A 23,206-nucleotide genomic window follows, 5' to 3' on the forward strand; every position below is an offset into this window, starting at 1 on the left:
TGTTACTGCCTGGCTGTCAGAGTTTAAAGTGGATAATTTATGCTACACCAACACACCTGAGTTCCACAGACTTTAAAGAGTCAGGGTTGACTTACTTGAGGCAGAACTCTTTGATTTTGTTGTGGTAGCCATAGCATTTATTTAGCTAGTCCACTTACATTTCTACTCAATGGTAACCCCCAGGCTGTTGATAGTGGGAGTTTCAGTGAATTGAATGTCATTGGGCAATGGTTAAATTCTTTCTGTTTGGAGGTGGTCATTGCCTGCCACTTATGTGGCACGAATGTTACTTGCCATCCGTCAGTTCAAACCCAGACACTGTCCAGGTGTTGCTGCTTTTGGTTGTGGACTGCTTCAGTATTTAAGGAGTTGTAGATGGTGCTGAACATGTGCAAACATCATGAACATCCTCACTTCTAACCTTACATTAGAGGAAAGATCATTGATGAAGCAGTTGAAAATGGTTGGGTCTAGAGAACATACTGTTTGCCATGGTACTTTTTAAGTACTTTTCAAAGCATCCATGCTATTGCTCCATTGATGTGTGTATCAATGCTGCCACATGGTAAAATCAGTAGTCTACATCAGATTGAAATCATTGTCTTCTTATCATTGGTATACCATGACTTGGCATTTGTCGTCAGATACACTGAGATGCCAGCAGAGTCCTGTAGTTGTACAGCATGGAAACAGACCCTTCAGTCCAACTCTCCCATGCTGACTAGATATCCTAAATTAAACTAATTCTATTTGCCAGCATTTGGCCCACATTCCTCTAAACTCTTCCTATCAATATTACCATCCAAATGCCTCTTAAATGTTTTAATTGTACTAGCCTCCACCACTTCCTCTGGCAGCTCATTCTATACATGCACCATCCTCTGTATGAAAATGTTTGCCCTTTAGGTCCCCTTTAAATCTTTCTCCTCTCATCTTAAATCTATGCCCTTGAGCTTTGGCCTCCACCACCCCAGGAAAAAGACCTTGTCTATTTACCCTATCCATGCCCCTCATGATATTATAAACCTCAATAGGTCACCGCTCAGCCTCCAATGCTCCAGGGAAAATAGCCTCAATCTATTCAGCCTCTCCCTATAGCTCAAATCCTCTAACCTTGTCAACATCCTTGTAAATCTTTTCTGAACCCTTTCAAGTTTCACAACATCCTTCCTATAGGAGGGTGATCAGAATTGAACACAGTATTCCAATAGTGGCCTAACCAATATCCTGTACAGCTGCAACATGACCTCCCAACTCCTATACTCAATGCATTGACTAATAAAGGCAAGCAGACCAAATGCCTTCTTCACTGTCCTGTCTACCTGCAACTCCATTTTCAAGGACCACTCCAAGATCTCTTTGTTCAGCAACATTTCTCAGGTCCTTACCATTAAGTGTATAAGTCCTCCCCAATGTGCCTTTCCAAATGCATCTCATATTTATCTAAATTAAACTCCATCTGCCACTCTTCAGCCCATCAGCCCACCTGATCAAGATCCCATTGTAATCTGAGGTCACCTTCTTCTCTGTCCACTACACCTCCAAATTTGGTGTCATCTGCAAACTTACTAACTATATCTCCTATGTTCCCATCCAAGTCATTTATATAAATGACAAAAAGTAGTGGACCCAGCACTGATCCTTGTGGGACTCCAGTGGTCACAGGCCTCCAGTCTGAAAAACAACCCTCCACCACCACCCTCTGCCTTCCACCTTTGATCCAGTTCTATATCCAAATGGCTAGTTCTCCCGGTATTCCGTGTGATCTAACATTGCTAACCAGTTTAGCATGAGGAACCTTGTCAAAAGCCTTACTGAAGTTCATATAGATCTCATTTACTGCTCTGCCCTCATCGATTGTCTTTGTTACTTCAAAACGTCAAGTTAGTGAGACACAATTATGCATGCACAAAGGCATGTTGCTTATCCCTAATCAGTCCTTGCCTTTCCAAATACAGAGGAACCTCGATTATCCGAACGAGATGGAAGGGCACTATTTCGTTCGGATAATTGATTATTCTGTTAATTGATTCAAGGCTTCTCCTCTGGGGCTCGGAGTTTTCTGTTAAGTCCATTCCCCGTTCAGGAGACTAGACAGCAGCAAACCGCGCCCAAGTCCTGACCCTGCCCCCAACTCCATCCACCACCGCCCCCCATCTGCGCCCCCTTCCCCCAGCCCCCCGCAGCGCATCCAACCCTCAAACCCGACCAACACTGCCACCGCCATCCGCCTGCCTCCCCCGTGCACCCCCACCCCCTCTCTGGGGCAGCCGGACTGGAAACTACAAGACTACTGCTACTGTTGCTGCTGTCGCCTTTTGGGGGTGAGTCTTCAAACAGTGCGCCACACACACACAACACACCTTTTTACTGCAACTTTTTCTCAGGTTCCACCTTTGCCCTGTACAGGACAATGTTGGAGCGATTATCTGAGGAAGTTGGGGGGGGGGGGGGGGGTTTAGGAGACATCCTGTTTCGAACTCCAGGGGAGGTGTGGGGAGAGAGAGAGAGCACGCTGGCGGTCAAGTTATTTGGAGACGGTGCTTGGGCTCTTATCAATGTTCAGGACTGTTCTCGGCAGCATTTCAGGAAGTGGAGTTCACTTTTAATCACTGTAAACAAAAGACACGATCAGCGTTGGAAACACATCTGATGTAATGTTTCTATCGGGACTTTGAGGTCTCCTTCAGATCGTCCAATATTCAGATAATTGATATTCGCATAATCGAGGTTCCTCTGTACATGTAAATCCTGTCCCTCAGGATTCACTGCAACAATGTGCCCACCACCAACGTCAGGCTCACCAGTCTATAGTTCCCTGGTTTTTCCTTACTATCTTTCTTAAATAGTAGCACCATGTTAGCCAACCTTCAGTCTTCTGGCACCTCATCTGTGGCTATCAATAATACAATATCTCAGCAAGGAGCTCAGCAATCACTTCCCTAACTTCCCAAAGAGTTCTGGGGATTTATCCACCTTTATGTGTATTAAGACATAAAGTACCTCCTTCTCTGCTATATGGACATTTTTCAAAATGGAGCTATTTATTTTCACATGTTCTCTATTTTCCATATCCTCCAAAGTAAACACTGATGCAAAATGTTCATTTAGTATCTTCCCCATCTCCTGCGGTTCCACATATAAGTGGCTTCGTTGATCTTTAAGGGGCCCTATTCTGTCCCTAGTTACCCCTTTGTCCTTAATGTATTTGTAGAATCCCATCAGATTCTCCTTAACCCTATTTGCCAAAGCTATCTCATGTCCCCTTTTTGCCCTCCTGATTTTCCTCTTAAATATACTCCTACTGCTTTTAATCTCTTCTTGGGAATCACTTGATTTTTGCTGTCTATACCTGCCATATGTTTCCTTCTTATTCTTATTCAAAACTTTGATTTCTCTAATCATCCAGCATTCCCTACATCTACCAGCTTTGCCCTTCATCCAAACATGAACATACTGTGTCTGGCCTCTCGTTATCTCATTATTGAAGGCTTTCCATTTTTTAGTCATCCCTTTACCTGCAAACATCCTCTCCCAAATTTAACTTTATTTAAAAGTAGTTGACGACAACAATATCTTAAAGCCTCTGATGGCATAGTGGATGAGTAAATTTTTCATGATGATGATTTTCATATCATTGCAGTCTTCCATTGAAGGGCAGACTAAAGCAGTGGGACCACTTGCATGTTGATTGAGACTCTGGATTAGAGGTGCTGGAAGAGCACAGCAGTTCAGGCAGCATCCAAGGAGCAGCGAAATTTACGTTTTGTGCAAAAGCCCTTCATGTTGATTGAGACTACAGGCAGCCTATCCATGACAACTTCTTTACCAAGTTAAAAATCACACAACACTAGATTATTGGCCAACAGGTTTATTTGGAATCACTAGCTTTCAGAGTGCTGCTGGTGAAGGAGCAGCGTTCTGAAAGCTAGTGCTTCCAAATAAACCTGTTGGGCTATAACCTGGTGTTGTGTGATTTTTAACTTTGTCCACCCCAGTCCAATATCGGCACCTCCAAATCATAACTTTTATACAAGCCTAGAAAATGGTTAATTCTAATGTGGGCATCACAGTTTGCAACATGGCATATGATGGGGAAGGGTGGTGGTAGTGAAGGGACGGAACACCCACAGCCACCAAACATGACTATTCCTCCAGATGTGAACTGAGAATACAGAAACAGAAGTTTCCACCTTGGAGACTGTACTAATTATATATATTCTGATTCAGCAATGAGAATGCATTTAATTAAGCCAATTACATTGAAATAAAATGAAAATAAAACCATGAAACATGCACTCTTGCTCAAAGTCAAAATCATTCCTACTATGTCCTCCTGTTTGGGAAGGTTTACAGGAAACAGTTTTCAGTTTTAAAAAGATTGCTGTTTTGGCTGTTATTTGCTTTTACTAAATTAGTTCAAGTGATGTTGAGGAACCAAGGATATTTGCACAGCAAATTGAATGTGATTCACCACTTCAGTGCCAATACATGATTTATCAGCACAGTAACCTAAACAATCCAACCAGGTAGGAGATTAAATTACTCAACTAAATCAATTTAACAGACAAAGATGAATCACTTGGGCTTTGAAACCAAGATTTTTCTATTTACGCTGAGGAAAATGACAGAAAACACTTCAGTCAAAAATCAGACTTTGGTATGATCAGTGAATCACTGGTACTCTTGGAAAGAGTAAAGTATAGGCAATAGACAACAGGTGCAGGAGTGGGTCATTCTGCTCTTCGAGCCAGCACCACCATTCATTATGATCATGGCTGATCATCCTCAATCAGTATCCTGTTCCTGCCTTATCCCCATAACCTTTGATTCCACCAACCTTAAGAGCTCTATCCAACTCTTTCTTGAAAGTATCCAGAGACTTGGCCTTCATAGCCTTATTAGATTAGATTAGATTAGATTAGATTAGATTAGATTAGATTACTTACAGTGTGGAAACAGGCCCTTCGGCCCAACAAGTATGTGGCAGAGCATTCCATACACCCACCGCTCTCTGGTGAAGAAGTTTCTCCTCAACTCTGTTCTAAGTGGCCTATCCCTTATTTTTAAACAGTGTCCTCTGGTTCGGGACTCATCCATCAGCAGAAACATGCTTCCTGCCTCCAGAGTGTCCAATCCTTTAATAATCTTATACGTCTCAATCAGATCCCCTTTCAGCCTTCTAAACTCAAGTGTACACAAGCTCTAGTCTTTCAACGAAGATAGTCCCGTCATTCCGGGAATTGACCTCGTGAACCTATGCTGCACTCCCTCAATAACCGGAATGTCTTTCCTCAAATTTGGACACCAAAACTGCGCAAAATATTCCAGGTGCGGTCTCACCAGGACCCTGTACAACTGCAGAAGGACCTCTTTGCTTCTATACTCAATTCCTCTTGTTATGAAGGCCAGCATGTTATTAGTTTTCTTCACTACCTGCTGTACCTGCATGCTTGCTTTCATTGACTGATGTACAAGAACACCTAGATCTCGTTGCACTGCCCCTTTACCTAACTTGACTCCATTTAGGTAGTAATCTGCCTTCCTGTTCTTGCCAAAGTGGATAACCACACATTTATCCACATTAAACTGCATCTGCCATGCATCCATCCACTCACCTAGCCTGTCCAGGTCCCCCTGAATTCTCCTAACATCCTCCTCACATTTCACCCTGCCACCCAGCTTTGTGTCATCAGCAAATTTGCTAATATTATTTTTAATACCTTTATCTATATCATTAATGTACTTTGTAAAAAGCTGCGGTCCCAGCACTGATCCCTGCGGTACCCCACTGGTCACTGTCTGCCACTCTGAAATGGAACCGTTTATCACTACTCTTTATTTCCTGTCAGCCAACCAATTTTCAATCCATGTCAGTATTTTGCCCCTAATACCATGTGCCCTAATTTTGCTCACTAATCTCCTATGTGGGACTTTATCAAAGGCTTTCTGAAAGTTCAGGTATACTACATCCACTGAATCTCCCTTGTCCATCTTCAGAGTTACATCCTCAAAAAATTCTAGAAGATTAGTCAAGCATGATTTCCCCTTCATAAATCCATGCTGACTCTGACCTATCCTGTTTCTGCTATCCAGATGTGTCGTAATTTCGTCCTTTATAATTGACTCCAGCATTTTTCCACCACTGAGGTCAGACTAACTGGTCTATAATTCTCTGTTTTCTCTCTCCCTCCTTTCTTAAAAAGTGGTACAACATTAGTCACCCTCCAATCCACAGGAACTGATCCTGAATCTATCGAACATTGGAAAATGATCACCAATGCATCCACGATTTCTAGAGCCACCACCTTCGCTACCCTGGGATGTAGACCATTAGGCCCCGGGGACTTATCAACCTTCAGACCTAACAGTCTCTCCAACACCATTTCCTGCCTAATATAAATTCCCTTCAGTTTAGGTCCTTCAGCTACTATTACACCTGGGAGATTGCTCGTGTCTTCCCCAGTGAAGACAGATCTAAAGTACCAATTCAACTCTTCTGCCATTTCTTTGTTCCCCGTAATAAATTCACCTGTTTCTGTCTTCAAGAGCCCAATTTTAATCTTAACCATTTTTTTCTTTTCACATACCTAAAAAAGCCTTTCCTATCCTCCTATATATTTTTGGCCAGTTTACCTTCGTACCTCATTTTTTCTCTGCATATTTCCTTCTTAGTAATCCCCTGTTATTCTTTAAAAGCTTCCCAGTCCTCCGTTTTCCCACTCATCTTTGCTATGTTATATTTTTTCTCTTTTGACTTTATATGTTTCTTAACTTCCCTTGTCAGCCACGGCCACCCCTGCCTCCTCCTAGGATCTTTCTTCCTTTTTGGAATGAACTGATCCTGCATCTTCTGCATTATACCCAGAAATATCTGCCATTGTTCCTCCACTGTCATCCCTGCTAAGGTATTGCACCGTTGAACTTTGGCCAGCTCCTCCCTCATAGCTCCATAGTTCCCCTTATTCAACTGAAATGTTATCACTTCCGATTCTACCCTCTCCCTTTCAAACTGCAGATTAAAGTTTATTGTATTATGGTCACTACCTCCTAATGGCTCCTTCACTTCAAGGTCCTTGATCAAATCTGGTTCGTTGCACAACACCAGATCCAGAATTGCTTTCTCCCTGGTAGGCTCCAGCACAAGCTGTTCTAAGAATCCATCTCGGAGGCACTCCACAAACTCCCTTTCATGGGTCAAGTACCATCCTGATTCTCTCAGTCTACTTGCTTGTTGAAATCCCCCATAACAACTGTAGTAATATCTTTGCGACAGGCCAATTTCAGCTCCTTATTCAACTTACACACTACATCCAGGCTACTGTTTGGGGGTCCTGTAGATATCTCCCATTAGGGCTTTTCTATCTTTAGAATTTCTCAGCTCTATCCACACTGACTCTACATCCCCTGATTCTAGGTCCCCCCGCGCAAGGGACTGAATATCATTCCTTACCAACAGGGCCACCCCACCCCCTCTGCCAGTCTGTCCTTACAATAACTCGTACAGCCTTGAATATTCATTTCCCAGGCCCTGTCCACTTGAGGCCACGTCTCAATTTTCCCCACAACATAGTAACTACCAATTTCCAAATGAGCCTCAAGCTCATCCACCTTATTTCTAATGCTTCGTGCATTCATATATAATATTTTTAATTTGTTACTCCCCTCACCCTTCCTATCAATCCCTATTTCACTTGACCTTACGGCATGATCCTTTTTGAGTTTTCTGCTCCATTGATTCCATTGTCTTTCTTGACTTCTCTTGTTCTAACTTTCCCTTTAACTTCCTTCTTAAACTTCCAGTTTGTCCCCTTCCCCCCGCTATTTAGTTTAAACACAGCTGTGTTGCAGTGGCAAACCTACCTGCCAGAATGCTGGTCCCCCACCTATTAAGGTGCAAACCATTCTTCTTGTATAATTTATCCTCACTGCTAAACATACCCCAGTGATTCAAGAATTTAAATCCTTGCTTCCTGGACCAGTTCCCCAGCCACACATTCAAGTCCATTATCTCCCTGTTCCTGTCCTCTCCAGCCCGAGTAACTGGAAGCAAACCAGAGGTAACCACACCTGGTGTCCTGCTTTTCAGCCTTCTTCCGAGTTCTCCGAAGTCCTGCTTAAGAATGTCCCTCCTCTTCTTCCCGACATCATTTGGGCCGACATGGACACCATGTCTGGCTCTTCACCTTCGCTCTTGAGGATTTCCTGCACTCTGTCTGCGATGTCCTTAATCCTGGCACCAGGAAGGCAACACACCATCCTCAAATCCCACCTGTTGCCACAGAAACCCCTTTCAGTCCCTCTCACTATGGAGTCCCCTATTATAACAGCTCAGTGTGATGTCTGACTCCTCGGCTCTGCCTCCACACCAATTTCTGATTGGCAGACCTGACCACCTCTCTGACTGGCAGTGACACCTGTCTCTATGGTTTCCAAGAGATTCACCTGTTCCTGACAGGTACTTCCCCCGGGGTCTCTTGCACTTGTCTCATCTGTGCCTTCCTCATGGTCTTCTCTCTTCTATTCTCTTCTGGTATGCTCTTCTGGTAGGCTGTACCAATATTCACATAAACTGAACAAATTCCAGGTTAAAATAACATTGGGAGGTATAATCCATTTACATGCTTCACACCTCCATTAAATAGAGGGCTATAGTGGCTTTGGCATTGTGAAAGGAAGTCATGGACAGGTTGACATGGTCGCTCAGAGGTAGGCCCTGCTACCTCACAGCACTAAGGACCTGAGTTCAATTGCACTTTCAAGTGAATGTACGAAGTTTGCCTGTTCTCCTTGTGACTGTATATGTGCAGGTTAGGTGGATTGGTGATGCTAATTGCCCATATTTTTAGGTGGATTAGCCATGGGAAATGCAGGGTTACAGGGATATAGTGGGTCTGATTGGGATGCTCTTTAGACGGTCAGTGTGAACATGATGAGTCAAGTGGCCTGCTTCCACACTGTATGGACTCTATGTGGTATCAACAAATCAAATCAAAACCCTCTGGGAGAAAAAAAGTCTTCTCACTACTTAAAAAAAAAGCGGTGACCTCCCGTAATGTTAAAATATTGCCCCTTAATTCTGGACCAACCCACAAGAGGATCATTTCCATATTCTCCTTGTCAGGACCATTTTGGGGCTTATGTGCTTCAAACAAGTCACCTTTCAGTGTCCTTAATTCCAATGGAAACTTAGTCCAGCATGTTTCTGTTTTCCACTGAAGGGAACACTTTCATTGATTCCAGCTATCAATCTAGTAAACTTCCTCTCAAACACTTCCTGTAGTTTTTCATTCTTCCCTAAAAAATACCAGAATTGCGCACACTAATGGTTTGTACCTCTTGCATTACAAAACTTTAAATCACTCTGCACTTCAGCATTCTGCAGTCATTCTCCATATAAGTATGATTCAAGTTGTCACCAGAACTTGGTTAGAGATAAAATCACTGCAGATGCTGGAATCCAAAGTAGACAGGTAGGAGGCTGGAAGAACACAGCAAGCCAGGCAGCATCAGGAGGTTCCCTTTTGAACGTTACTAATGAATCTGCCACCATCCGTTCAATGAATGCATTCCAGATGATAATAATTTCATATCCTTCCCTCTGGCTCTTTTGCCAAATACCTTAAGTCCATGTCCTTTGATTACAGACTTTCCTGTCAATGGAAAGAGCTTTTCCCAATTTACTCTTTATCTAAATACATTTGAAAACAAGGCATTGCCTACTCAAGCTAATTAGAAAGTACCCTTTGAATCCCATTGTGTACAGGGGACCACTGCAACAAAATAACATGCTCTGTTTAACAAATAAGAGCCAATTTGCTGAACTGAAGTTGTTCCTGAAGGGAAACTGAAATCCAACAGTGCCCTAGAGAAATCTTGCAATGACATGGCCTGTTCAACATCCTCCAATTAAATTGTTGAATTTGAACTCTCAGTAATATTGAAGACAGAAATAATATCCAGGCACCCAGGGAATGTTGTCCTTGCATTGCAAATGATGATCTGTTCAATGTACGGTGAAATATGCACAAGCATATCAAAGCATCCTTCCCTTACACAAACAAAAAAAATCTCAAAAAATTATGTACTGTACCTAAGTGCAGTTTAAAAAGAAAACAGTACCAATATCAGTTTTGTAACCCACAGTGAAATGATTGTCCTTGAATCATTTCACTGAATGTAGAACATAGACAACTATTACAGCACACAGGGGAAATCATATACTGCAGTGCTTCAATGTCACAATGTACAGTGAGATGACTGTAATTGAATCATTTGATGTTTGTAGTATTTCCCCAAAGACTATCAACTTACTGTCATTTTATTATTGTCTGTCAAGCTTTTAGTTCTGCGGTGGTTTATACAAGAAATTGTTCTTTGGTGATTTATTCAAGGATTTGTTCTTGTCATTATTTGTCTCTTTATTGTCCTCAATTTTTCTATCTAGTACCTGTAAGCTTTGCTGCACTTTTAAAAAAATCAATCCCAGGATGTGGGTGATGGTGTCCAGACCTGCATTTATTCCACATCTCCAGCAGTGTGAGAGAAGATGAGGCTTCTTTTTGAATCATTGAAGTCCCTCAGATCGGGTGCTCAGAGGAAGTTCCAGGATTTTGACTCAATGACCAGAAAAGAGTATGATAATGTTATGTCTATGTCAGAACAATGTGAGACTTGCTACAAGACTTGAAGGTCATGGTGAACCTGTTGCACTTTTCATTCTATGCTTCCAACCCAGAGGAAAGCCGTCCATTCTGCTCACCATCATTCAAGGTGGTCAAAATTACAGGTTTGGGAGCTACCATTGAAGAAGTCTTGGAGAGAAACTGCTGACCTATAATAACTTGAAGGGAAGCTGTGGGGAGTCAGAAAGTGTGCCTCTTACCAAACGATATCCCACTTCTGACATTCTCCGTTCTTTGAGGCTAATACTTCAAATGGCTGATTCCATTCGGATTCCCATTAACATGCGCCCAGGATAGTTACGGTGAGGGTATTGCCATTCAGTGTGGTGATTGTCATGATTCACTTTGATAGTGCACTGGATTTCAAGCCGGGTCATTGCAAAAAGCAAAGTTTTTAAAAACAAATCTACAAAATCCCCAAACTATCTGCTTTTCAGACTCAGGTTGAGAGAAAACACACAGCAGATTTCTATACTTAGCACGATTCACTCTTTATTATAGGTAATTAGATTCTAGCTATGGGTAAACAATTAAAATAAATTGAGGAAACTACACATTAAAACTCTAAGCACCTTTTAAACTCACTCTTACACACATAATCGCATACAGGTGGAATGAAAACATGGATGGAGGGTAAACTGGGGAAACATTCTACAGTCTTTGTTCTGTTGGGTTGGTTCTGGGTTGATTGAAGATTTCTCCTCAACCTTTTTCCAAATGCTTCTACTAGTCAACAGAGTCACATGGTGGCTGTTTCACTTATGAAAGTTCCCTGATGTATCAACTCAATGCCCACAGCTTCCATTATCTGCAGAAGTAAAACTAACTAATTTGACTTCAAGTTTAAAGTGTCATAAAGTGCAAGAACTGATAGTAAGTTTCCAGGCTGACACAGATCTTCTGATTTCTCCTCTGGTCTGACCTAGCTTCTCTTTGTCTTATTAGACAAGCAGGAGGCTGGAAGAATGTTGCAAGCCGGGCTGCATCAGGAGGTAGAGCCCAGAACTGAAGAAGGGTTGTACCTGAAACATTGACTTCTCCACCTCCTGATGCTGCCTGACTTGCTGTGTTCTTCCAGCCTCCTGCTTATCTACTTTGGAATCCAGCATCTGCAGTTTTTTATGTCTCCCTGTCTTATTCACAGCCCAGGTAGTTCACCTACTTGACAACCAATCACATAATTGTTGGCAGGCTCAGGACCGTTGTCATTAATAACTGGTCAATAGTCCACAATCGGCTTCACTTGTAAACAATCCTTCGGTTCCAGTGCATCTGCACATATCTGGAATCCACTGCTACACAAACAGGGTTCACAAAAGGGTCCAAACTCCCTACTCTCAAATGGTTCAATCTTCCCTGTAAATCCTTGGATTTCATTATGGTTCTTTCTTAATTCATGATGAAGTTTTAAAGATCACAGAAATATAAAGGCATAGTTTTTACATTTTGAAAGTGTTCGGGTTATACTCTCAGTCATAGGATATGGTCATGGCCTGACATTTATGTGATCTTAATGGTATTTGCCATTTTGGCACATAGACTTTAATATCCAGGATAATGCAGTCACTCTTTCCACCACCAGCACACAGCAGCAGCAGTTATACCATCTATAAGATGCACTACAAAAACTCACTAAGGCTCCTCAGACAGCAACTTCTAAACCTGAGACCATTACCGTCTAGAAGGACGAGGGCAGCACTCAGACAGTTCCCCTCCAAACTGAACGCTATCCTGACTTTGAATTATATCATTATTCCTTCAGTGTCTCTGGGTCAAAATCCTGGGACTTCCTCCTTAAGAGCTCTAAGTGGGTACCTATAGAAAATGGTTCAAGGCAGCTAACTACCACCTTCTCTAGAGCAACTGGCAATGTGCAATAAATGTTAGCCCAGCCAATGATGCCAATAATGAATTTATAAAAGCATCAGCTAATGTTTGTTGTGATTAATATGGTTTATCATTCAATTCTTCCCCTTTCTCTTCACTGTTTAGATTCTTTAATCTGTCCTTCCCAGCTAGCACTTCCCACAATCCCTTCCCTAGTCCAGACTTTCATGATCTTTCTAATCTTCTTTGCAGCTCAGCAATTTGAGTTATGCTTCTTTTGTCCATTACTCTGTGAGGCAACTTATTTTCATCATCATTGTCCTCTTATTTTCTCACCAATACCTGATGTCACAACCCCAGACCACCTCCCGATCCCACGTATTGCTTTCTTTCAATAGCTTTTTGTTTTTCTGGCCGACATTCTTGCTTTTTCCTAAGGCCCTGATTTACATTGGACTACAGTTCCATGTAATATACAATCGCCAGTGCCTCACCCATGGTATTCATGTCAGAATTTGGAGAGTTCATCTGGAAAGATTATTTTTCCAGGGGAAGGGATCACCAGGGACCTGACCCTACTCTCAGCTTAAGTTTACAGGTGCTCTCTTTTCACAAGGGCTTTGTGTAAAATTCAACAAAGTGGTGCATCTGACAGATGCTCAATTTATAAAAACAATTCATGCGATATTTTTCTCTTGCCATTCCATTTTGCTTTATGAATAATTTCTACTCTTGAAATTTGTTTTTACTGTACTGAAACAAGATATTTTCGATATAGAATATGCAAAATTAAAAGTAGCTGATCATTGGCATTATTAGGGCGGCATGGTGGCACAGTGATTAGCACTGCTGCCTCACAGCGCCAGGAACATGGGTTCAATTCCCACTTCGGGCAACTGTTTGTGTGGAGTTCGCACATTCTTCCTGTGTCTGTGTGGAATTTCTCCGGGGTGAATGTGGGGGAATGGGTCTGGGTGGTGTTTTTCTTAGGATGGTCAGTGTGGACTTGTTGAGCCGAAGGTCCTGTTTCCACACTGTAAGGAATCTAATCATTATTCATTGAGAAACAGTAAGAAAAATAATAGACATAAGTATCAGCAGGTCCAGGAATGCCAAAATAATGTTTGAAGGAAATATGCATTGATATGAGATCTGAATTCTTCTGTATTTTACAATAACGAAAAAGTGTTCTTTTTTGAGCAAGATAAAAATATTTCAAGCAGTCTGCTTCAACCTGATGGGTATGATGGACTGGTCTATCTATTTTGATGATTTCAGTAATTAGTAGTAGCTCTTGACATTCTGTGGACCTGAGAAAACTGGTAACTAGGGAAACAGGTGTTATTGTGAAGCTGTCTTGTGATGGTTTCTACAATAACACACATCACATTCTCTGGTTGATTGTTTGGCTAGGAGCAGCAATCAATCAACTTACTAGAAAGGAGCACTTATGATTAGCCAATCTGCTGATTCAGTGCCATTCACTGAAATGTAAATAGCATATGTAGTTTACTGAGCTTCTCCGGGACAAAAAAAAAGACATTTTATAGCATTTAAAATATAGAAATATCAGTTATGACATCTGTTTTAACAAGAAGCAAAAGTAGTGCATTTTTGTGTGAGTACAAACTCCTTTGATGTTTTACCTCGTAGATGGCACGACATTTCAGTGCTTTCTAGTATATTTAGAGAACTATAAATTCTATATCTTTATAGAATTTTATATCTTTGTATACAAGATTTTTCTTTCACCTGCAGCTTACGATGAGATACATATGGTTATTGTAAGTCAAATCATTAAACAGCCTCCTGTCACTTTGAGATGGGATACTTTCACAGTGTTTGATACTGGTATTCGATATAGTGCTGTACAGCAGACCTGTGAGCAAAGTTACACCTAACAGAATAAAAAGGGGAAATAGCAAGATAGGAAACAAAATGTACTTGTCAGTGGGTGGGTGTCCTTCAACCTGGAGAAAGGATTATAATGGATGCTCCCTCACCCCCCAACAGGTGAGTGTTAAGGGCCTTGCTTCCCCTGAGATATGTAATCATTCAGACATTGGTGTGTATGGCATAGTTTCAACCTTTACAGATGATATAGGATCAGTGAATTGTTTGAACAGTGAAGCATGTGAATCTGTGAGTAGGATAGCATAGAACTTTGTAAGGACATTAAGTTGGTGGAATGGCAGACAAGTGGCAGAAGAAATTTAATGCAGAGGAGTGTGAGATGATTCAGCTTGGTAAGTGGAACACAAAGTTGATATAACATAAAAGGAAACAATTCTAAAATGAATCTGGGTGTCTATGTGTAGAGGTTGATCTGGTATAATGTGCATTTCATCAATGCGAATTGACGATAACACAATTAACAGATTGTGGACACTGTTTGGATAATGCGTACTTCCTCCTGAACGGGTATAGCGGTTTTCTATAGCGATCTCCTACAGCGCAAATTTCTATGCCAGATTTCCAATCGCGTGACATTGCAGAAGAACACCCTTTATTACAAATTAAAGGTGCTAGGACAGGTCAGTAAAGACTAATGACATATACAGCATTTTAGGCTTTACCATAGGGGCATAGTGTACATAACCAGGAAGGTTGAGTTAAACTTGCATCAAACATTCATTCAGTCACAACTGGAGCAACACATCCAACGGTGCCATACTTTAGGAATGAAAGACATGAAGGCTTTAGCAGGACTGCAGAAAAGATTCAGAAAATGGTTCCCGGTATAAAGAACTTCAGTTATATATAGTCAGGTTGTAGAGGCTGGGACTGTTCTCCTTGGAGAAGGGAAGATTGAGAGCAGGTTTGATAGAAGCATTCAGGATCATGAGGGGCCTGGACAGATCAGATAGGGAGCAGCTGTTCACACTGGTAGAAGCATCGAGAATGAGAGGGTGCTGATTTAAAGTAAATTGACAAAAAACGAAACATGAAGGGAACATTTTTCATGCAGCAAGTGGTTAAGATCTGAAAAGCACTGTTTAAGAGTTCCATAGAGGTAGCTTCAGTTGAAGCTTTCAAGCAGAAATTGGTTTGTTATTGGAAAAGGAAGAATGTGCAGAGTTATGGTGAAACGGAGGAAATTACACGAGGGGTAGAGAAATAATGGGCCGAATGGCTGTCTGTCGTGTACAAATTCTGTGACTCTGTATTACTTTCAAAGTCAGGGAATAATATTTGTTCCTGACATGAGAACACTGAAAACAGTAAGCATTCCTTCCTTTTTTTATACTTAAATGATACAGTGCGAGTCCTAATTAAGAACAGAAATGCTGCAGGTACACAGCAGGTCTGCTGGCATCAATAAAGCAGATTAATACCTTTCTTTTAAAGCCAGAAATAGAAAAGGAACAAAATAAACTGATTCTTTCCATTCTAATGGACCATCTCTGTTTGGGTAAGTAACATTGTATCTTTAATATACTGAGTGGCTGGCTGTAAGTGCTTTTGTGTGCAGTCTGTGGGAGCCATTAGATACACTTCACTTGTACCAATTTATATTGGACATGCAGACCTATCATTTCTCCATTGAAATGCTGGTGGGTGCACTCTCATTCTAATATATCCAATTTTACCTTCTTCTGGTTCTTTGAGCTCACCCCATTTCCATTAAATATTGTGACTCCAAATGATATTATTCACAAAGACAACACTGCATAAATGCTGAGCAATTAATCATATACACTATAATATGTATTTCATAACCAAACTTAAGGATATTCTTCATACGAGATATATAATATCCAATGTTTTAATGTAGCATGCCTTTCTTCCTCACTTGCACTAATCCTGCTCAAGCACAAATCGATGATAAATACTTAAATCTTTCTCCAAAAGGACAAGTTGCCACTAGCAGCATGATTAGAAACTGAAATAAAACAAAGAACTGCAAACTTTATGGTTAGAAACTGGTTCTACCACATAACAAGCATACCTCCTGTTTAACCACTTGATAGCCTATAGCAGCAAAACCAGAAAAATGCATAGAAAAATGATTTTTAAATGCTATGGAAAAGCCTACCACAGTAAAAATGTATATTATGATGCAGAACATATTGGGTGCATCAAAATCTACACATATATAGATAGTGTGAGTGTGTGCGCAATATACAAAGGGTTCAAATGTATCACACATCAGTAAATAGAATGGAATGGAATAGAAATTTATTACCATGTGTACTTTTACATGAAAAATAGAGTGAAAAGTTTTATAAGTTGCCCCACAATGGCACCTACATCAATGACAGAAGTCATACATAAAAATAAAAACGTAAAATTCAAACAAAATTCATCACAGATCAGTTATTGGCTCCTGGACTCAGGGAGAGCTGATTAAGGAGCAATGGAATACCAGATGGTGCAGCCAGGACGAGACTGCCATTCTGGGACAAGAGTGCCACAGGCTAGGCCACTGCAATACTGGGCCAGAAGCCTTGGCCAAAGAAGATCACCAAACTGGGCCAAGACTGTACAAAATACAACATTTAAAAGGCATCTGGATGGGTACATGAATGGGAAGGGTTTAGAGGGATATGGACCAGATACTGGAAAATGGGACTAGATTAATTCAGGATATCTGGTCGGCATGGACGAGTTGGACTGAAGGGTCTGTTTCCATGTTGTATATCTCCATGACTTCTGGATGAGACAGCCTGCCAAGCAGCTGGAATACCAAAGAAGCAGACCTCCACACATTGGGCTGAGACCCCCTTTCTCCTCCTCCATTGGCCCGGGCCTAGCTGTGGACTTGGAGCCTCGGTCTATCCTGCGAATCTGGGCCGGGGAATCAGCCTGGGACTTGCTCCTCGCTCACCGGGAGAAGCTAGGCTAGGGTGAAGCAATGTTTGACTTGTCCTATCTGTGCTGCTGCTGCCACTGGAGACCTCCTCCTTTACCCATCACTCTCCAGGCTTTACAGCAAAGAAAATGAAGAAAGAAACAAGAAAGAAAGCCATCAAGAGTGGACGAGGCCCGAGCTCTGCCCGTCTACCCCACCACCATCTTGAAATAATGGTTAGGCTTAAAGAAGTTGCCAATTAAATCCACTGTTCAAGTTTCATAATAAACATATGCATTAAGCTGCGATGAAACATACTAGGTCAAATTGAGAATCTTATTTTGCACGTCTCTTATAGGTGTATGGATGTCTGAACTGTGTTAAATTAATATTAACCCAGAGACTTAGGAGACTGAGAAACAAGATGTATGCAGAGCTACTTGTAAGAAATGTCTGTTGGATTCTTCAATACCGCTATCCGTACCCAGTGTTTTATGTCACAATGGATAACATAGGCATTGTCACATTACACTCCTGAAGGTGAAATGCACCCGAAATGACTTTCAGAGGAGAAATCAGCAGGTGGCTTTGGAGGGTGATCTCTGCAGAGTTCAGCTGCAGAGTGCACTATCTCAGAGAAGTGGCAGTAGTTTTGGCTGACTGACATCAAAATCCACAGACAATGGTTAAAAACAGCAAGCTTGGGAGGACCAATGCTATAAACCTGAGAGAGGATAGCGCATTTGTGCTCAACCTGTCACTTGCCACTCCCCTAGAGGCAGTGCCTCGACAATCCTCGTCAGCTGCTGGGGGAACGGATTACTTCACTGCTGTGACGTTCTGTAAATCTTTATGTGCACTGTAATCCACAGCCAAGATGGCAGAAATTGTAGCTATCACAATCTAACCTTGCATGGCAATCTTACAGGAGAAAGATGGTGGGGGAGGGGTAGGTGATAAGTAGGTCACAAATATTTCACCATCAGCAGCTTATAATTCAGGAGTGGAGGATGAGGGGCATGTAGGACATGAGAAAGAGGATTAGGTATCAAGATATCATCACCTTTGATGATTTCAATTCCTTTGCTAATCACCAAGGCGATCTGATGTCCAATTTTTAAAATGCCCTCATTGTCCTGTGTCATTTACATTTCTTTCCATGATTATATTTCTCCTGTATTCCTAAAGTTATGTGGGAATTGTCAGTGCTGTCATTACCCACAGTGTGTTGCTGGATTGGGGTTCCTTGAAAAACATGTCTGGCTGCACATGGGGAACGATAAGGAGTCATCCTGAGCAGAATACTGGATCAGAGAGGCTTTGCTGATTCTTCTGTCGCCAGGGAGTGTGAAGAGTCTGAAATCCATAAGTGCATGAAATAATAACAATTTCACAAACTGCTTTGAAGCATGGAATTTCATATTACAGTTAAATCACAAGAGTTGAATTTGTGTTAAGTGAACCTTTGAGATGGCTGAGGAAACTCTATCCAATCGGATTTGCCTCAAAACATACTCAATGTAAAAAAAAACACGGTAAATAGCAATCATGTGAAAATGGTCTGACAATTTGATGGTTGAATCTCTCACTCCTTGGCAATGTCTGCTGTTTACTTCACACACCATGGTTTTCCACTTGTTGTAATAATTCACTTTCTCCCTAAACGACAACACCTCTACCTTTCTCACAGGTTGTACTGTGCTTGTAGGGTTTGAAATTTCTTTCACCTGGAGATTTTATGTTAAATGTTTTCATGTTAAATGACAGCTTGCCTAGAGATCCATGATTTCACACACTGGCCTGGCCTAACATAGTGCGGTCATATGACAAGCTTAAATGCATTTGGCTAATCAATAGAGACTAATCCAGAGGTTTGTCACTGGCACCATTCAACTGGATTTGATATCCTTCCAGTAGGAATGTCTTACAAATTCAACACAAACTCAGGTTATCTGAGTACAACACATCGAAGTTCAGCTGCATTGTATTTATCATAACATGTGAATTGGAAAGACACTGCATTGGAAGCCTAATTGACTAACCACACCACCCTACAGCTCCCTGTCAACTAACATGCCTCACTCACTGGTTGTCATGGTTACTAGAACTACCTGTTAAAGCAGCCTTGTTTTATTTCATACGAGTTGGTAACTACACCAGCCACAACCGGAACAATGCGCCCCCTCCCTCCATTTGACCAGCACCACCTCCTTGACTGAGGTTAGGGCACCCGGCCCGCTCCTGTCCCCTACTAGTTAGCTTCTGCTGCCTCTAGTGGCAGAAACAGAACATACTTCAGCACACAAACACAAGAGCATTCTGTAGGGCGGTCTTTATAAATCACAAAGCATGTCACTGGCTTTTGAGAATGGCTGACAGAGGGTGGAAGGCATGACAGCAGCATAGGAAGACAATGGTAGTTGTGTGCCTGGTCCTCCTTGTGCCACCACACTACTTTCAAGGAAGTGACAGTTGTCCCCCACATGAACTACCTGATAGGCAATTAAAGGCATCCTGCTGTCTTGAATGGCATTTTCTATAGGCCTACAGCTGGCAAGGGGCAACTGGTCATTTTGGCAATTTTACAATTTTTAAAACTTGTTAACTGTTTCACTTTTGATGTTTAAATGAAACTGTTTTTGAATCTTTGCTTTGATTTCACAGAGGGACAAGAACAAGTAATTCTTGGAAATGGACTGGACCTCCATTGTGAATTATACGAGATGACTGGACCAGTATATGTCAGTTTCAAGTTTTACTGAATAGAATAGAATATCCTTTATTGTCACATGTACTCCAGTACAGAACTGTAGGAGTACAATGTAAAATATTACAATGTCACCTCTGACACCAACTTAGGGACAAGCACCTTGGTACAAATTTTAGATATGAAAGAGGAATAAAAAGTATTTGAATTACTTTACAGTTTTTAAAGAATAAGTTAGAAATAAGACATAGTCAAAGGATTTACATTACAGTCAGACTGAGAAAAAATTCAAATAAACATTACACTGCAACAGTTCAGCGCAGAGGTATTCCTCTGGAATGGGTGCCCCAGATTGCAAAACCAGGACCACTGCCTCCAACCCAGAGTGTGGGTAGAATGTTGTTGAGGGAACAGGGGGTTTCAACAACTGGCTGGGGAGCTGCTGAGAAATGTATGCTGCTTGTTCCATGGAAGGCCCAGCGTATCAGTCACCAGTCAGGCATGGCCAATTAGAGGCAAGCAGTGCTCTTACTCAGCTTGTACTTTGACTTGACATCAAGTTTCCGACTTGTTATTTTTGCCATATTATCCCAACTTTCTGGCCAGAACCCACGTCCCACCAAGGAAAAGAGGATGTTATTTACAGCAATACCTTTAATAGATGATTTGGAGATGCTGGGTGTATTCTAACAGATGAAAGGCTTAACAGACAATCAATTTTTCAATGTATAATTTCAGTTACATCACACTGTAAATGTTTGCTATAAATTCTGTGTGTTAGGATTGAGCCCTCCACTACCACCTGATGAAGGAGCATCGCTCCGAAAGCTTGTGTGTTTCCAATTAAACCTGTTGGACTATAACCTAGTGTTGTGAGATTTTTAACTTTAATAGAGTGCATTTCCTTACGGAAAAGCTGTTCTCCTTCATGCAGAGAGAGAGAAACGCCAGTCGATATTACCTGGGTAAAAACAATGACTGCAGATGCTGGAAGAGCATAGCAGTTCAGGCAGCATCCGAGGAGCAGCAAAATCGACGTTTCGGTCAAAAGACCTTCATCAGGAATAAAGGCAGAGAGCCTGAAGCGTGGAGAGATAAGCTAGAGGAGGGTGGGGGTGGGGAGAAAGTAGCATGGAGTATAATAGGTGAGTGGGGGAGGGGATGAAGGTGATAGGTAGGGAGGAGGGTGGAGTGGATAGGTGGAAAAGGAGATAGGCAGGTAGGACAAGTCATGGGGACAGTGCTGAGCTGGAAGTTTGGAACTAGGATGAGGTGGGGGAAGGGGAAATGAGGAAACTGTTGAAGTCCACATTGATGCCCTGGGGTTGAATGTTCCGAGGCGGAAGATGAGGAGTTCTTCCTCCAGGCGTCTGGTGGTGAGGGAGCGGCGGTGAAGGAGGCCCAGGACCTCCATGTCCTCGGCAGAGTGGGAGGGGGAGCTGAAATGTTTGGCCACAGGGCGGTGTGGTTGATTGGTGCGGGTGTCCCGGAGATGTACCCTAAAGCGCTCTGCTAGGAGGCGTCCAGTCTCCCCAATGTAGAGGAGACTGCATCGGGAGCAACGGATGCAATAAATGATATTAGTGGATGTGCAGGTAAAACGTTGATGGATGTGGAAGGCTCCTTTAGGGCCTTGGATGGAGGTGAGGGAGGAGGTGTGGGCGCAGGTTTTGCAGTTCCTATGGTGGCAGGGGAAGGTGACAGGATGGGAGGGTGGGTTGTAGGGGGGTGTGGACCTGACCAGGTAATCACGGAGGGAACGGTCTTTGCAGAAGGCGGAAAGGGGTGGGGAGGGAAATATATCCCTGGTGGTGGGGTCTGTTTGGAGGTGGCGGAAATATCGGCGGATGATTTGATTTATCCGAAGGTTGGTAGGGTGGAAGGTGAGTACCAGGGGCGTTCTGTCCTTGTAACGGTTGGAGGAGTGGGGTCTGAGGGCGGAGGTGCGGGATGAGGACGAGATGCGTTGGAGGGCATCTTTAACCACGTGGGAAGTGAAATTGCGGTCTCTAAAGAAGGAGGCCATCTGGTGTGTTCTGTGGTGGAACTGGTCCTCCTGGGAGCAGATACGGCGGAGGCGAAGGAATTGGGAATATGGGATGGCATTTTTGCAAGAGGTAGGGTGAGGAGAGGTGTAATCCAGGTAGCTGTGGGAGTTGATGAGTTTATAAAAAATGTCAGTGTCTAGTCGGTCGTCATTAATGGAGATGGAGAGGTCCAGGAAGGGGAGGGAGGTGTCAGAGATGGTCCAGGTAAATTTAAGGTCAGGGTGGAATGGATTGGTGAAGTTGATGAATTGCTCAACCTCCTCGCGGGAGCATGAGGTGGCGGCAATGCAGTCATCAATGTAGTGGAGGAAGAGGTGGTGAGTGGTGCCGGTGTAATTACGGAAGATCGACTGCTCTACGTAGCCAACAAAGAGACAGGCATAGCTGGGGCCCATACATGTGCCCATGGCTACCCCTTTGGTCTGGAGGAAGTGGGAGGATTCGAAGGAGAAATTGTTAAGGGTGAGGACCAGTTCGGCCAAACGACTGAGAGTGTCGGTGGAAGGGTACTGTTGGGGACGCCGGGAGAGGAGAAAACGGAGGACTTGGAGGCCCTGGTCATGGCGGATGGAGGTGTAGAGGGATTGGATATCCACAGTGAAGATGAGGCATTGGGGGCCGGGGAAACGGAAATCTTGGAGGAGATGGAGGGTGTGGGTGGTGTCTTGAACGTATGAGGGGAGTTCCTGGAGTAGGGGGGGGAATAGGACAGTGTCGAGGTAGGTAGAGATGAGTTCAGTGGGGCAGGAGCATGCTGAGACAATGGGTCGGCCAAGGTGGCCAGGGTTGTGGATCTTGGGAAGGAGGTAGAACCGGGCAGTGGGGGTTCCCAGACTATGAGGTTGGAAGCTGTGGGTGGGTGATCTTCTAAGGTGATGACGTTCTGTATGGTCTGGGAGATGATAGTTTGGTGATGGGGGGGTGGGGTCATGGTCAAGGGGGCGGTAGGAAGAGATGTCCTCAAGTTGGCGTTTGGCTTCAGTGGTGTAGAGGTCAGTGCGCCAGACTACCACTGTGCCCCCTTTATCTGCTGGCTTGATGGTGAGGTTGGGATTGGAGCAGAGGGATTGGATGGCTGCGTGTTGTGAGAGTGAGAGGTTGGAGTGGGGGAGGGGGGTAGACAGGTTGAGGCGGTTAATGTCCCAGT

This window comes from Chiloscyllium punctatum, chromosome 27 (assembly GCF_047496795.1).
Source record: "Chiloscyllium punctatum isolate Juve2018m chromosome 27, sChiPun1.3, whole genome shotgun sequence".
NCBI classification, from domain to species: Eukaryota; Metazoa; Chordata; class Chondrichthyes; order Orectolobiformes; family Hemiscylliidae; genus Chiloscyllium; species Chiloscyllium punctatum.